The sequence below is a fragment of the Marmota flaviventris genome, chromosome 4 (genome assembly GCF_047511675.1).
Source record: "Marmota flaviventris isolate mMarFla1 chromosome 4, mMarFla1.hap1, whole genome shotgun sequence".
NCBI classification, from domain to species: Eukaryota; Metazoa; Chordata; class Mammalia; order Rodentia; family Sciuridae; genus Marmota; species Marmota flaviventris.
Window position 1 is genome coordinate 138,534,567 of NC_092501.1, and position 15,142 is coordinate 138,549,708.

The 15,142-nt window shown below is 33.5% G+C and overlaps 1 protein-coding gene across 3 annotated transcripts in view; it reads left to right on the forward strand.

Annotated features, from left to right (window-relative positions):
• Window positions 1–15,142, forward strand: part of Stard13 (StAR related lipid transfer domain containing 13) — a 483,007-nt gene that overhangs the window by 164,985 nt on the left and 302,880 nt on the right. The window lies entirely within an intron of this gene.

The following is a 15,142-nucleotide window of genomic DNA, read 5'->3' on the forward strand; positions in this document are numbered from 1 at the left end:
GCCCCTATATCATGAAGAGTTAGAAACTAGAATTATAGAATTTTATTTCTCACTGCTTAAACTCATGAGTAATGTTGCCGTCACAAGAGCATTCCTACAGTAGTAGGTTCTACCTTAATAATACTTGGCAGCTCTCGACTCCTTTTACTGCTGAATATATAAACAAAATGTTAGAAGAAGTCATCACAGTCTGAGGCAAAAGGAATTGTTAAGCACTCGATCAATTTTTTTTTTTTTAAATAACAAGCCAAAGAGCACCCAGAATGACTTATTTAGCAGCCAGAAAGTGTTTTTTATTGAACAACTGTAAAATATACTGGGAGGTGCTGGTATAGCTGTTAAGGGTAATAGTTAAAATAGTTAAAAAGGCACATAGCTAAATGGAATAAGATGGACATCATATACAAACACATACACATATACATATACAAACAGAGAACTTATGGGAAATATATGTATGTGTGTCTGTGTGTGTGTATACACATGTATATACACATATATATACACATATATATACATACATACACAAATATATACATATGTGTTTGTAAAATATATATATTTATATGTATATATATGTAATACACAGAGATGGGGGGGGAGAGAGAGAGAGAACTATAGGAAATTGCCAATCTAATTTCCCTTTCTTTGGGAGTTTTCTAAACTTTAACTTTATTCAGCTCTGGTTTAAAATGCATAAATAAATTTAAAAGTTAAATAGTATAAATTAAAATAGACTGGTAATCTGATTTGAAAAGATGACTTGCCAAACAGTTTCGGGAGGCCTGCGTTCTAGTCCTAATTTTCACTCAAAAAAATTTGTAAATTTACTGTTTGGTACTGAATGTTTGTGTATCCCCAAAATTCATATTGAAGCCCCAACCCTAATGTGATTATATTTGGGCCTTTGGGAGGTAATTAACTTTAGACAAATTTATAAGGTCAGATTCTCATGTTGGAATTAGTGTCCCTATAAGAACAGGAAGAAACAGAAACTCACTTTCTCTCCCCCATATGTGGACACAACAAAGTGACCATCTTCAACCAAGAAGCACATCCTCACAAAAACCTGACCATACTGGCACCTTGATCTTGGACTTCCAACTTGCAAAAGCATGAAACATAAATTTCTGTTGGTTAAGCCAGCTAGTCTAAGTTATTTGTTCGTGGAGGTATGGGCTGATTAATAATACTCATTCAAATCTCCTTGAAAGGAAAGCGAGGCACCAGGAGATGGGCGAGTGAAAAATGAAAGACTGAGACCAGGTAGAGATACACATAAGAGTTTATTTGTCAGAGCTGACAAATAAAGGCACATCTCTCCATAGATGCGGAGAGGCAAAACAGGCTTGGGGTTCAGGACTTTTATGGGGCAGGCTCAGAGATTATGCAGGTGGTTAAGGGTGGGGTTGGCATGAGGGAGTGGTGATATGCCTTTGGGCAGGAAAGAATGCAGGCAGTGAAAGGTTGGGCTGGTATGAGGGAGTGTGAGCCTTTTTCAGATATGCCCTTGTGTGGGAAAGGGAAATGGCAGTTGTCACTTAAGATGGCGGTCCAGATGCTAAGCAAGGACCTTACACACCTAACTTATTTTAGCCTCAGTTCTATAATTTATAAAAATAACAGGATCCTATTAAATAATTTTTTAGGTTGATTCTTGTGCTGGAATTTGAACTGCAGTGTACTCTGATAGTTTAATTGTGGTAGGGAGAACTTGAGACTGTTTGAAATTTTGAGTATTTCTAAAGCATTGCATGTAAAAACATGAAGAAGGCACAATAAATTTCTTTGCTATTTTATACTGGAACTTGGAATACAGCTTGAAGTAGTCTTTACTTTGGATTCATAATGTCACTGTCTCTGTGAGATTCAGCATTTTTTATTGAAAATGAGAATTGTCTCTCATCTTGCAAAGATGTTATTTGAAATTGTCATTTTGTCTATTATTTAGATTCCTTTAATGGATAACATTTATACTCAGTTTTACTGCTTATCTTTTCTCTTTAAAGCTAATCTAATATATTCTCATTTTATTAGTGGAAACCCTATTAGTTTATCTCTAAACTATCACAAAAAAGTAAATATTTTTAAATATTGAATTCCTTAACCACATTGATATTCCAAAATAAAAAGGCTCAAAGAATTCCTAATTTAAAGGGATTAGAGAAATTTGAATTTTGATCTATTTAACTCTCACTTGTATCATTTACTTACAACACTTTCATCAACACTTGAATAACATTTCACCACAGGTACAAACTTGGCAGAAAAGAATTCCAAGTTTCTACAACAATTGAAGTTTATCAGTTATCATGCTGTGCTTATAAATATTTTGTTGGCTTAAAACCCCAGAATATTTAATTGTTATTTTCATCTGTTTGCAAAGAACTAGCTGCTTTTAAAACTTCAATCCAGATAATGTGGAAGTATCAACAGCTTCTAGTTGGTTTTATTGAAATCAGTTCATCAGTACAACAGCTCTTTTTTATTAACTACTATTTTAATGTCTTATGCTATGCTAGTGAAGAGCTGCCTGTTATTGACAGTAAAAGTACTCATCATGTTATAATACAGATTCTTGTATGGCTGTATTTATCAATTCTAATAGCATTAAAGTAACATATTAGAACTAGAAAAATAACCACCCATAATCCAATCATTTATTGTTTCAGAGTTCCAAGGGTAATATGTTCCAAAAGACCCTCACCCACTTAGCTCCTTCCTTATGAAACCTACAATGAGGAAGATCCATTTGACATACATAACATTAATAACATACATGTGAGCATGAGGGAACACACTATATCAGTCTTTAAGGGTTTTGAAATCTTGAAGGTCTTAAAATCTGATTGGCCCTTTGAGGTCATTCAAATTATGCTAAGCAAGTTTTTATTCTCTCAAAATTTATAAGGCTAGCCAAAATTTATTTTTCTTGCCATAAAGAATAACCAAAATTTATTTTTCTTGCCATAAAGGAAAACTGGTGTGGGAATCGGCCAAAATAGATTTTTGCTACAAAACTTCCATTTCTTATATATTTGAGGCTCGCTTAGAAAATATACTATAATTATCATTTTTCACATATATATGAAAACGATAATAATACTAATTATACTAATAATATGAACAATAATTATGAACACTATATTGAGTAGAAGTGTATTTATTATGCCATTATAATTTCTTATTTTATAGTTTGCTTCAAAAATATTTATCATCTGAAATAACAAATAAATTATATTAAATGTGGAAGATAATTATCCCAAGATGAAAATTAATGTAAACCATCTATTATAAGAGAGGTAACAGAAAATAATACAAAATAATTCAGAATCCTGCATAACTTCTTCTTTATTTCCATCAGCTTTATTCAAAGGTAATATATACATGACAAGTGTTTCTGTCCTGTTTAGAAGACAGGAAAACCGAGACAAAAATATTTAAATAAATTACTCTAGAAAAAAATGTAAGTGATTCTCATGAAGATCGTGTTCATAGTTTAGTTCATACAGGTCCTTGTGCATGTTTATCATTTATCTTTGAGGATTATTCAAATAGTACCATGAAAAGATAAACCCATATTATTTGGTAAGTAATGGTTTCCTTAATAAATTTCTAATGCAAAACAAAAGTAGTTCTTCCAAATTTCCAATTTTAAATGATATGAAAGAAGACCTGATGTCATGGAGTTCTGACGGTTTTTTTAATTGGCATGTGCAACTGTAAGAATGGTTAAAATTAGGGAAAATTCAAATTGACTTCTGATTATATTCTCACCTGTTGTATATTATAAGAACAATTTTTATGGTCTATGGAGAACTGAGCTACAGGTATCTGACATCGGTACATGAGAGCTAAACTCAGGGAGGCCCAGAGCTAACAGGAAGTAGAGAGTCACTGAGTCATGTCATGGGAATTCCTGGCTAGTGAGCTTTGATAACATTCAGATAGACCACACTGCTGATTTTGGAAGATTTGTTGTGGGAACCCTACGTATTTACTGTGTTTAAATAGTCTGGGCTATTTATTTCTTTTTATTTTTCTTTTCTTTTTATGCCATAGCAGAGAAAACCTTGGCATCGTGGTCTCTATAGAAAATATTGTGTAAGCTCCCTGCTTGGCAGTTGTCCTAAGTGATCAACTGCTCACTCTTGTATAGGAGGCAGAACCATAGCAGAAGGGTGTGGCAAAGGAAAGCAGCTCAAAACTTGGCAAGAGGAAGGAGAGATCTCTGCTCACCAGGGACAAATTATATACTCCAAAGGCACACTTCTAAGCACCTACCTCCTTAAGCTACACCTTACCTGTATACAGTTCCCAACCAGTTAATCCCTATCACTTTATTTTAATTCACTGATTAGGTTAAGGCTATTCTAACCCAAATATTTCACCTCTGAACTTCCTTGCATTGTCTCACACATGAGGTTTTGGGAGACACTTTATATCTGACTATAACCGCAGGTAAAATATATAGTATGCTCAATGGCAATAACTGCATTGGGCGAAAAAATAAAGCCAGAAAGAGGGGTAGTGAGTTGGTGCAGGTGGGGATATGCAGTTGCAAAGCAAGCAGTTGGTGAATGCTGCACTGAGAAGATGCGTTTAGAATTGGTATTCCAGAATCCTAGCTCTTTCTGCCCTCTGTTATAAAAGGACATTTGAGGTGAACAGCTAACCCTGGGTAGTTCAATATCTTGATGAGTACATTGTCCCCCACAGTAGTTCTGCCTTTTTGGGTTTACTACTCTGTCTGCTGAGGAACTGACAACAAGTCATTCAGGGTCACATTGAGGAGGGCATTAATATGGCACCACTTTATTGATTCTCTCATTGCCCTTTTTTCACTAAATCTCACCTTTGATCTTGAATGCCTCCAGCCACTGGGCATTTTCTGTGAGTACACAACTGTAAATTTGAGGGCTGAAGTGTTAGAATCCTAGATTTGGTTTTCTTAACTTAATTTTTTTTCTTATTTTCCTCTTTTGAATATACAACGTTTTATAACAGTTGGTATAGGAAACAATTTTTAAAAAAATCAATAAGCTTTAATTTTTAGAGTAACTTAAATTTGTAGAAAAATTGAACAAAAAAACATAGTTTCCAAATAATCTCCACTCCCACTCCCTCACTCACAGTGTCACCTATTATTAACATCTTACTTTAGTATGGTACATTTGCTATAATTGATGAACCAATATGATACATTTTTATTAATAAAAAATCATTATTAATATTAGCATTCACAACTGTTTTAATGTCCTATGGGTTTAGACAAATGCTTATGCACTTTATGGATCATATAATAATAATTCCTTGTTCATTCTGGGACCTGGGTGAGGGACTGAGGCTTGATGAGTGTACATCCAGAGTAAGGAGGTGTGTCCATGTCTGAGGGGTGGTTCCCTAAGGAGGTTCTGCTTGCAATAATTGACTTGTGGTTCATAAAGTTCAAGTGATGGTGATGAGCTTTTCAGATGTCCCAACCCTGACCACACACTAAATGCTGATTCTCTCTGAGAGATGTGATCTGACTGTAAGTACCTGTGTCCCAAACATCATAAAACCTTATTCAACAGAACAGAGATATCTGAGAATATCTATGCAATGAGATGCCTGATCCTTTGGTGGACCATATTTGGAGCAAGTGAGTAGAATCACAGGGCACTGAAACTTTGAGTGCTCTTGGGCAACTTAACCTCTTTGAGCCTCAGCATTTCCAATTTAAAAAGGCATAAGGATACTAAATTCATAATAAATGAGATAAACTCTATGAAGGAACTAGATCACTCAGTAAATAGTAGCTGTAGTGTTATACTATTATCCAACTTTTTTTTTATTGGTTGTTCAAAACATTACAAAGCTCATGATATATCATCTTTCATACATTTGACTCAATTGGGTTATGAACTCCCATTTTTACCCCAAATACAAATTGCAGAATCACATCGGTTACACACTCACATTTTTACATAATGGCATATTACTATCCCCCCTCCCCTCCCCTCCCATCATCCCTCTCTACTTCATCTGCTGTATCCAACTTTTCTTATTGCCCCATCTAAAGGAGCTCTTGTGTTGAGGTTTCTCAAAAGAATCCCCTAGTATAATGGTGCCAAACTTTATTCCTCATCACATTTGGGGGTATAATGGAAAGAGTGTGTTAGATTCCAACTTTCTATTTTATTATTGATAAAAACAGATGTCACCCAGTTTAATTGATTCTAACTTCTAAATATTAATTTTTATTTAAAGTTTACTGTAGTACAGATGGTAAATATACTGTAGCAAGTATGAAATTTGAGAAGTTTGCATATAATTAAAAAAGATAAAGTGAGATTGGGAAAAGTTTCCGTGGCAGGGCAAGGCAAGCAATTCCTTGAGGGGAAGATCTTATATGTTGAAAAGGATAAGGGTATTGCAGAAGACCAAGGTTAATCATGAAACCTCACACCAGATTCTCACATCCTCAGCCCTGAGTCTTGAGAATTTCTCTCTCCCTTTTGGAGCCTTTTCCTTGAATAAACATTGGAAAATTGTACTCCTTTCTTTTCTATTACAGACTACTTGAAATATATATTGATATCTTCTGTATATATAAGGCATGTAGCTAAAGTAACCTTAAATATTTTTAACATTTGGATTATTTTCTATGTATATATGTGAAATGATAATTATATAAGTTGGATAAGTAGAGCCCAAAGACATTGAAAAAGCATATCTGTTATACATATGTTGCTAATAACAACAAAATTAACAATATTAGCTGCAACAACAACTACATCAACAGCCTCAGCAGTTGCTAAGCTTTTTCTTACTTTGTGCGAGGAGAATGCTGAGAGTTTTACTTGGATTATCTCATTTAATTTCCACAACACAAGGACTATGGATGTCTACATTTCCCAGATGAAGAAACCAAGACTTAGAGAGGGTCAATTGACCAAGATCCAGAGCTCATGAGTTTTAATAATAAATAGTTAACCCAGACTAGTGGTAAGTATAGAAAGATGTTTTTGCTTGGGAGACTTGTTCCCCAACAGAAAACTTCATGTTCTCAGAGGTTTAACATAGTAGACAGTGGAATTTAACATACATTGCTTCTCTTTTTTGGCAGACAAGGGGTGAGAAATTGAAGTGCAGGAGCTTGTGATTGGGAAGAACAGTTGAGGAGGAGAGAGGCCATGATGAGGCTAAAAATCTGTTAGTAAACAGAATTGTGTAAGACATAAGTCATGTAATCACATACCTGGAAATAAATGTTGACAAGGAAGGATGGAAAGAGAATGGAGGAAAGAAAGAACTGGAAGCTTTCCACTAAGCAGCTGACAGTTTTCTGGGTTCCCCTGAGCTCCTTTATATTTGTAGCTTGGCAACTGTATTTAGACTGCAAAGCCTATTAACCTGCTATTAGTAGCTCTTAAGTTCACTTTAGGAGTGTCTGGGTCCAAATCTAAGAAATTACTTCGATATTCTTTCCTTACGGCTACTCTAGGTCAAGGCTGATCTCAAAATGTAGACGAAATGACTTAGGATCATTTTTGATCATGATTTATAAGCAATGAAGACAAGGGTCCACAGTGAATGATTTTCATCTCCAGCATTCTGAATTTCATACTTTCTACACATTCAACATTTAAACTATCTCCAATTCACCAATGTATACTTGATAATTAATTAATGTCTTTTTAATTTATTCTAATCTTTGTTTTGTTCCTACATATCTGCATGGATCTTCTTTGTTCTTGAAGTAATTTGAAGTTGAAAGGTTATATGATAATTCAACTTCTGGTAATGATATTGATAATATCCTACATTTTTATAGACATTCATACAATTCAGAGTGATTGTATATCCGTTACTTCAACTGATCTTGTTTGAAGTGAATAATGGTGATTCTGTGCCCTTGGAAGACCAATTTTTGAGATATTTCTTAGAAAATTAATGAGACCCAGCCATTTCCACAATTATCTTAATATAACACTAAAATTTTTCCAAGACTGAAAATTCCTTTATAATCTTTGTTGCTTCTCCTTTCAAAGTTTGAGGGCAAATTTTTTATGGTTCATTATACATACTGACACAGTTTTCTAATTTCCTAGAGCATTTTTTGAAAGCCAGAAATATATTTAACACAACTATGTTAAATTTTAAACTGGTCTCACTCAAAAGATTTTTGTAACATCATGGACCATTTCACTTCAGTATTTAAAAATGCCTTTGAGTTTCAGAACTATTTAACAGTAATAAAATTGTTAGTCATTGCTTATTTTTGACATTTATTTAATTTAAGTCAATCCGAATGTATTTCTACTAATTGCATTTTCAGTTTACCAAGTAGGAGTTTTGGGGAAAATTAGGCTTAATTTGTAAAATCTCTCATAATAATTGATTTTAAATAATGGAGATCAGTTACTCCCTATGTGAATCTGCCATTTTCTATTTCCTGAATTGCAATGGTTTGCTTATTCTTTCATCTTTGATAATTATTTATCAATATTTATAATGTTTATTTTTAATTTTATTCAATTATGTATTTGCCAATAATTATAATTATTAAACTCACAAGAAATTCTTAGCACTTAGAGATATGGTACTCCAAGAAAATTTTGAAAATTAAAAATCTACATTTGTAGACTTATTTTTGTTACATAAATATGAATAGGTGATCTGTAAAATGCTTTATTGATATCCTTTACATTAGGATAAAATTCTAATGAGCAAGTAGAACTGATTTTAAGGAAAAAAAAGGAATACAACAGTTGTCCTTCCTTACTCTGGGGTACATTCCAAGATTCCCAGTAGATACTTGAAACTGTGAATAGTACTGAAACCTATGCATGCTATGTTTTTTCCTTTACATACATACCTCTGATAAAGTTTAACTTAAAAATTTTTGTATAATTTATTTAGGGAAGACAGGATTGGCGCTTGATTCTTTTTATTTACTATTTTTCAAAATAATTACTTTGTCCACTAGCATTTTCCAATGGTGTTACTGGGAATTGTTTCAACATATTTGTATAATTTAATCCACTGTTGTAAATATGTTGTTTTCCTTAAATGTTTCCCTATTTGGTCAATGGAGGCCTCTTGAAGTTGGCTGCTGGTTCTTTTGTCATAAATATTTTTCATAGCTTCCTGCAGGATTTCAAGTATGCTAAGACTCTTCAGGTTTATCATAAACATTGTCTACTTCAGACTTGAAATAAGCCATTTCTCTAAGGAAGTATTTTAGTCAGCTTTTCTGCTGCTGTGACTAAATGACCTGACCATTACAACTGAAGTGGAGGAAGAGCTTATTTGAGGCTCACAGTTTCAGAGGTCTCAATCCATCGACAGCCAACTCCATTCCCCGAGGCTTGAAGTGAGGTAGAACATCATGGCAGAAGACTGTGGCAGAGGGAAGCAGCTCACATCATGATCAGAAAGCAGAGAGATACTCCACTCACCAGATATAAATATATACTCAAAGCCATGCCCCAATTTCCACCTCCTCCAACCACACCTTACCGCTTCAGTTACCACTCAGTTAATCCCTATTGAGGGATGAAGTCACTGATTGGGTTAAGATTCTTGCAATCCGGTCATTTCTCCTTTGAAACTTCTTGGATTGTCTCATGTGAACTTTGGGGGACCCCTCACATCCAAACCATAACAGAAAGTCTCTTCCTTTTTAGTAAAAATATGGAATTTGAAAAATCACAAATTATTACTTTTATTAGTACTAGGCTAGTCATTGTTCCTAAATCTTTGCTGTGGATAGGTATAAGAAATATATATCTGTGTATAAATGTATTTAAATAAAAAATAATAATAAGTTCCTATTCTTGATTTCAATTTAAATTCAGTACTATAGGATTTCTACTTTTCTGCTTTGATTTTCTGTATTCTCTTTTCCCATAGCAAGAATCCTGGTTCTGAAAAACACTGTAAATGATATAATATCATGCAATAGTCATTCGTCTTATTCCATAGTCTATACAAATGATTTCAGAATTGATAATTCCAATACTACTACTTCCTATGTTATATTAGTACTGGAACTAGTTAATATTCTTTTTTTAAATTTTTATTGTTGGTTGTTCAAAAAATTACATAGTTCTTGATATATCATATTTCACACTTTGATTCAAGTGGGTTATGAACTCCCATTTTTACCCCATATACAGATTGCAGAATCACATCAGTTACACATCCATTGATTTACATATTGCCATACTAGTGTCTGTTGTATTCTGCTGCCTTTCCTATCCTCTACTATCCCCCCTCCCCTCCCCTCCCCTCCCCTCTTCTCTCTCTAAGGAACTAGTTAATATTTATTCTTGCTAATTGTTTAGCTAGTTCCTCTCTGTATGGTTATATCACAAATTGGATATATGTTGTGCTTCATTTTGTTTATTTATTATTTTTGTTAGATTTCTTTTTTATTAGAGCTGAATTCAGCTGCAGTATAGGTATACATAGTAGTTGGGTTCATTTTGACAAAGTCATACATGCATGGGAGCTTGATTAACTCCATTTAAGTCCTTTTTTTTCTCTAACTTTTCCTCCCTTCTTCCCTTTATCTATTCTCCTCCTTGTACTGATCTTCCTTTTTGCTCATTTATTTATTTCTAATGGTACTTTTTACATATACATTCAAGTGGAATTCTCTGTGGTATGTTTATATATGTACATAGCATGGTATTGTTAAATTCATTATGTATATCCTCACCTTTCCCATTCCTCCTCCCTTCCTCTTGCTCTTTTTCTACTCCACTGATCTTCTCCATATCTTTATGATATCCATCCCCCCACCACTGGCTTTTATTCCTCATTTTGCTACAGCTTCCATATATGAGAGAAAATATTTAACTCTTGATTTTCTGAGTCTTGTTTATTTCACTTAGCAGGATGTTATCCATTTTCATCCATTTGCTAGCAAATGCCACATATATTTCTTTTTTAAATGTTTGATAATGTCCTATAATTCTGTAGGATATTAACTTAAAAACGGAATGTAATGGAGTCCTAGTTTCTATTCCTGTCCTTTTTACTCTATTTTCTTCCTCCCTTAATAGATAACCTTTTTTAAATTTTTCTTTATTTTTGTACTGGGATTTAAACCCAGGGTCTCTGTACTACTGAGTTATATCCCCAGTCCTTTGTATTTGATTTTGAGACAGGGTCTCACTAAGTTGCCCAGGTTGGTCTTGAACTTGGAATCCTTCTGCCTCAGCCTCCTGAGTAGCTGGGATTGCAGATGTACACCACCATGCCAAGCCAATAGATAACCATTTTAAACAAATTGGACTATCCTTCTATCATCAATTTAAATTATATAATTATATATAATACACATGTATATGTGTATGTTATAAATATATATACATTTATATATACACATAAAAATACACATATATGTATTCCCCCTTTCTTTAATTATAATACTCTTAGCATCCCTTATTCTACTCTTGTTTTTTCATTTACCAATATATTTAATTTCATTTGACAATATATCCTAGAGTTAACTCTGTAGTGCTACATATTTTTATTTTTTTCCTCAACACTTTAGCACTCCATTTCATGGATGTACCATAATTTACCCAACCTGACTCTTACTGTGTACTTTTGAGTGTTTTCAGTACTTGGTTTTTACAACTATTACTTCAATGCAATGTGCATCTGTCTTTTTGCATCTTTATTCCTCTGTATCCTTGAGAAAGTGGAATCAATGCATTTCCAGATCCAAAGGTAAGTATAGTGGTAGTTTTGCCAATTATTGCTAAATTCCCCTTCATAAGAGTATTTCATATTTACATTCCCACCTGTAATGTATGCAATACCTCTTTCCTCTTGCCAAAAAAAAAAAAGAATGCTGTTCAAGTTTTGGAGTTGTACTAATCTACTAGATAAGAAGTGGTATCTCAGTGTGGTTTTCATGTGTTTTTATCTTATTTTGAGGAAAGTTGATCATATTTTGTTTTAGTCAGCTTTTTCATCCCTGTGACCAAAAGACCTGAAAAGAATAATTTTTAAGGAGGAAAAGTTTATTTGGAGCTCATGGTTTCAGTCCATAGACCTTTGCTCTTGGCCTGAGATAAGGTAGAACTTCAAGGCAGAAGGGCATGGTGGAGGAAAGCAGCTCAGGACATGACAACGAGGAAGCAGAGAGAACTCTGGCTCACAAGGGACAAAATGTGTACTCCTAAGCATGCCCCATCCCACCTCCTCCAGCCACACCTTACCTGTCTAGAGTTACTACCCAATTAATCCCTATCAGAGAATTAATGCACTGATTAGTAGGATAAAACTCTCATAATCCAGTCATTTCACCTCTATGCTTTCTTGCATTGTCTCACACATGGGCTTTTGGGGACATCTCCTATCTAAAACATAACATCTTTTTATATGATTAGAAGCCATTTGTAATGTGATCCACATCTTAATGAACCACATATCACTTCTGTGTTGCATTGCTCCATAGATGTTTATGTTTTATCCTCTACTTTTAGAAACTCCTTACATATTAGGACATTAATAATTTGAATGTGATATACTGCAGATATATTTTCCAAATTCGTCATTTGACATTTACTTCATTTTTAAAAGTAGGTGATGATGGAAATCAAATTACTATGGAATTCGATTCCACTGGACACTTTGAAAAAAGAATTTATTATAAAATGTAATATTTTATCATATATTTGACTTATATTCTTTTCTACTGTTAAATATGTGTTTTAAAGATTTTTTAGGAGATACAAGAAGAGGTACCTGAGGAAAATCATTTGAAGGTTACAGATCCTCATGAGTAACTTCTTTAGTTTGGCACCAACAAAAGAGCCTGGGCAGATATCAGGAACGTTTATATGACTTTGTAGTCTGAAAGTTGAAGTTCAGACTTTGCTGAGTCACCATAGGCAGGTTTCTAAACCGATTTGAGCCTTGATTTCCTCATACATAATATATAAAGATATTCATGTATCTCCCACATGGGTCATTATGAAGATTAAGTTATATAATGTCAATGTGCCTAAAATATACATAGTAGTCCTTAAATATTTTTATGCAATGTAAGTTTAAAAAAATAAAAGACATAGTTAGCTTTATCATACTATCAGTTATCCAGGATCAGATTATGTTCCTATGAATTTATGATTTTTCTGCTTATTTTTCACAGTCTAAAAAGAAAGACTAAAAATGCTAATACATTTGTATGGTGATGTTTAGTATGTCATTCGTTTCTTTAATAATACCTCCTTTAGGTGGGTAGTGTATATCAGTTACTATGATAAGTGTAGATATTCGGAGATAAGACATGATCCCCACCTGCAAGGAACTATCAGTGAAATAGGCTAATGAGTGAACAAACGTAGCAAAAGCAGTGCTGGTTTTGCTGACAGAAGTATTTATACATTGATGTGGACGCATAGAACTCTTAACCTGAGATAGACAAAGAAATAAGATCAAATCAGATATCTTAAATCAGATAAATAATACAAAGAATGAATAAAAGTAAGTAAGATGACAAAGGGTGTGGTAGGAAGAGGAAACAGGTGGGCAAATATTCAAGAGTTCAGAGCCTGAGAGCTGCTGTACCTTAAGTATAGCTGGAGCACTATATATACTTGAGAGTGACCAAGGTGGGCCTAGAGATGAAGTTGGAAACTGGGTCATGGAGGGAAGTGCAGGTCTTACCAAGGAACTTGAATTAATAATGGAGTGTTGTCAGCATGAAAGTGTCACCATCAGACTTGTGTTGTTGACAGATTTCTTTGGCTGCATTATGAAGAGTTGATTGGAAGAAAAATTACATACAAGACTTCTGTGCTCATTCATCCAGTTATTTAACAAGAATTTATTGAAGTCCTTCATATTCCAGGCCTGTGCTAGACACTGAGAAATCCTAAATGAAGGCATTGGCAATATGTTTAGACAATTTGTTGACATAGCAGAGAATGGGTTTGTTGTGTTGGGAGAGGTATTATGAAATCTGGTTTATGTGTCTAGATTGTGTTTGAGGAGGAATTTTCCTGTTCCAACTTGTTTTTAACTATTTGAAGTACTTTTTTGCATTTCAATAAAAGACTATATTTGTAAGAATATACCTTTAAACTTACACACCTAGTACACCTTGATACAAACAATATATCTACATAATCAGCATTTAGTTCAAGAAATAGAACATTTCCCTTCATGTTTCCTTCTAGTCACCAACATTTCACAATTTATAAAAACATAGATTTAGGTGTTTTGTTTTGTTTTGTTTTTGTTCATTCAAGTTAAGTGGTATGTATTCTTTTGTGTTATCTTCTTTAGTTCAACATTATTTTTATGATATTCATCTAAATTAATGTATGAACCATATTTATTCATTCTCATTGCTGCCTAGTATTCCATTATATGACTATATCATACTTTATCATTCTACTTAGATGAATATGTATAGTTTCTAATTTGGGGTTATTTCAAAGAGACAGTTCCTAGTAGCATTCAAGTATATGTTTTTGATGCACATACATTCCTGGGTCCATCTAGGAGTGAAATTATTAGGTCATAGAATATATCTATTCAGTACTACATGTTTTTTTCTGGTGCTTTTACTAATTTGAATTCATACTTCAAATTTTTCTAGTGTTTTAAATTTTAATCATTCTCTTGGTATATAATAGTATCACATTGCGGTATTAATTTCCACTTCATATGTATATGTGTGTGTGTGTGTTTCCCATTCTATGGACTGACTTTTCACTTTTGATGACTTAAATGAGCAGAATTTTTTAAATTTTAATATGTTCCAATTTATCAATTTGTTTTTGTTTTGTGGTCAGTACCTTTGAGTTCTGTTTAAGGAAGTTTATCTTCTTCAAGGACATGAAAATGTTCTTATGTATTTTCCTCTAAACAATTTATTATTTTACTTTTTATATTTATATGCACAATCCATCTGAAAACACTTCCTACATCATATGGGAGAGAGTCAATTTTTTTTTATTAATCAAAAGCAAACCCCCTACTTGAGTGGGAGAAGTAGGGGTAAAGAAAAATGAGAAAATATGATGAATCACTATGAGGAGATTGTAACAAACTTATAGCCCTTTCACATTTTTTTATTTTGAATTATTACTTCTCTAATAGTCCAATCTGAAGTGTTTCCTATCTC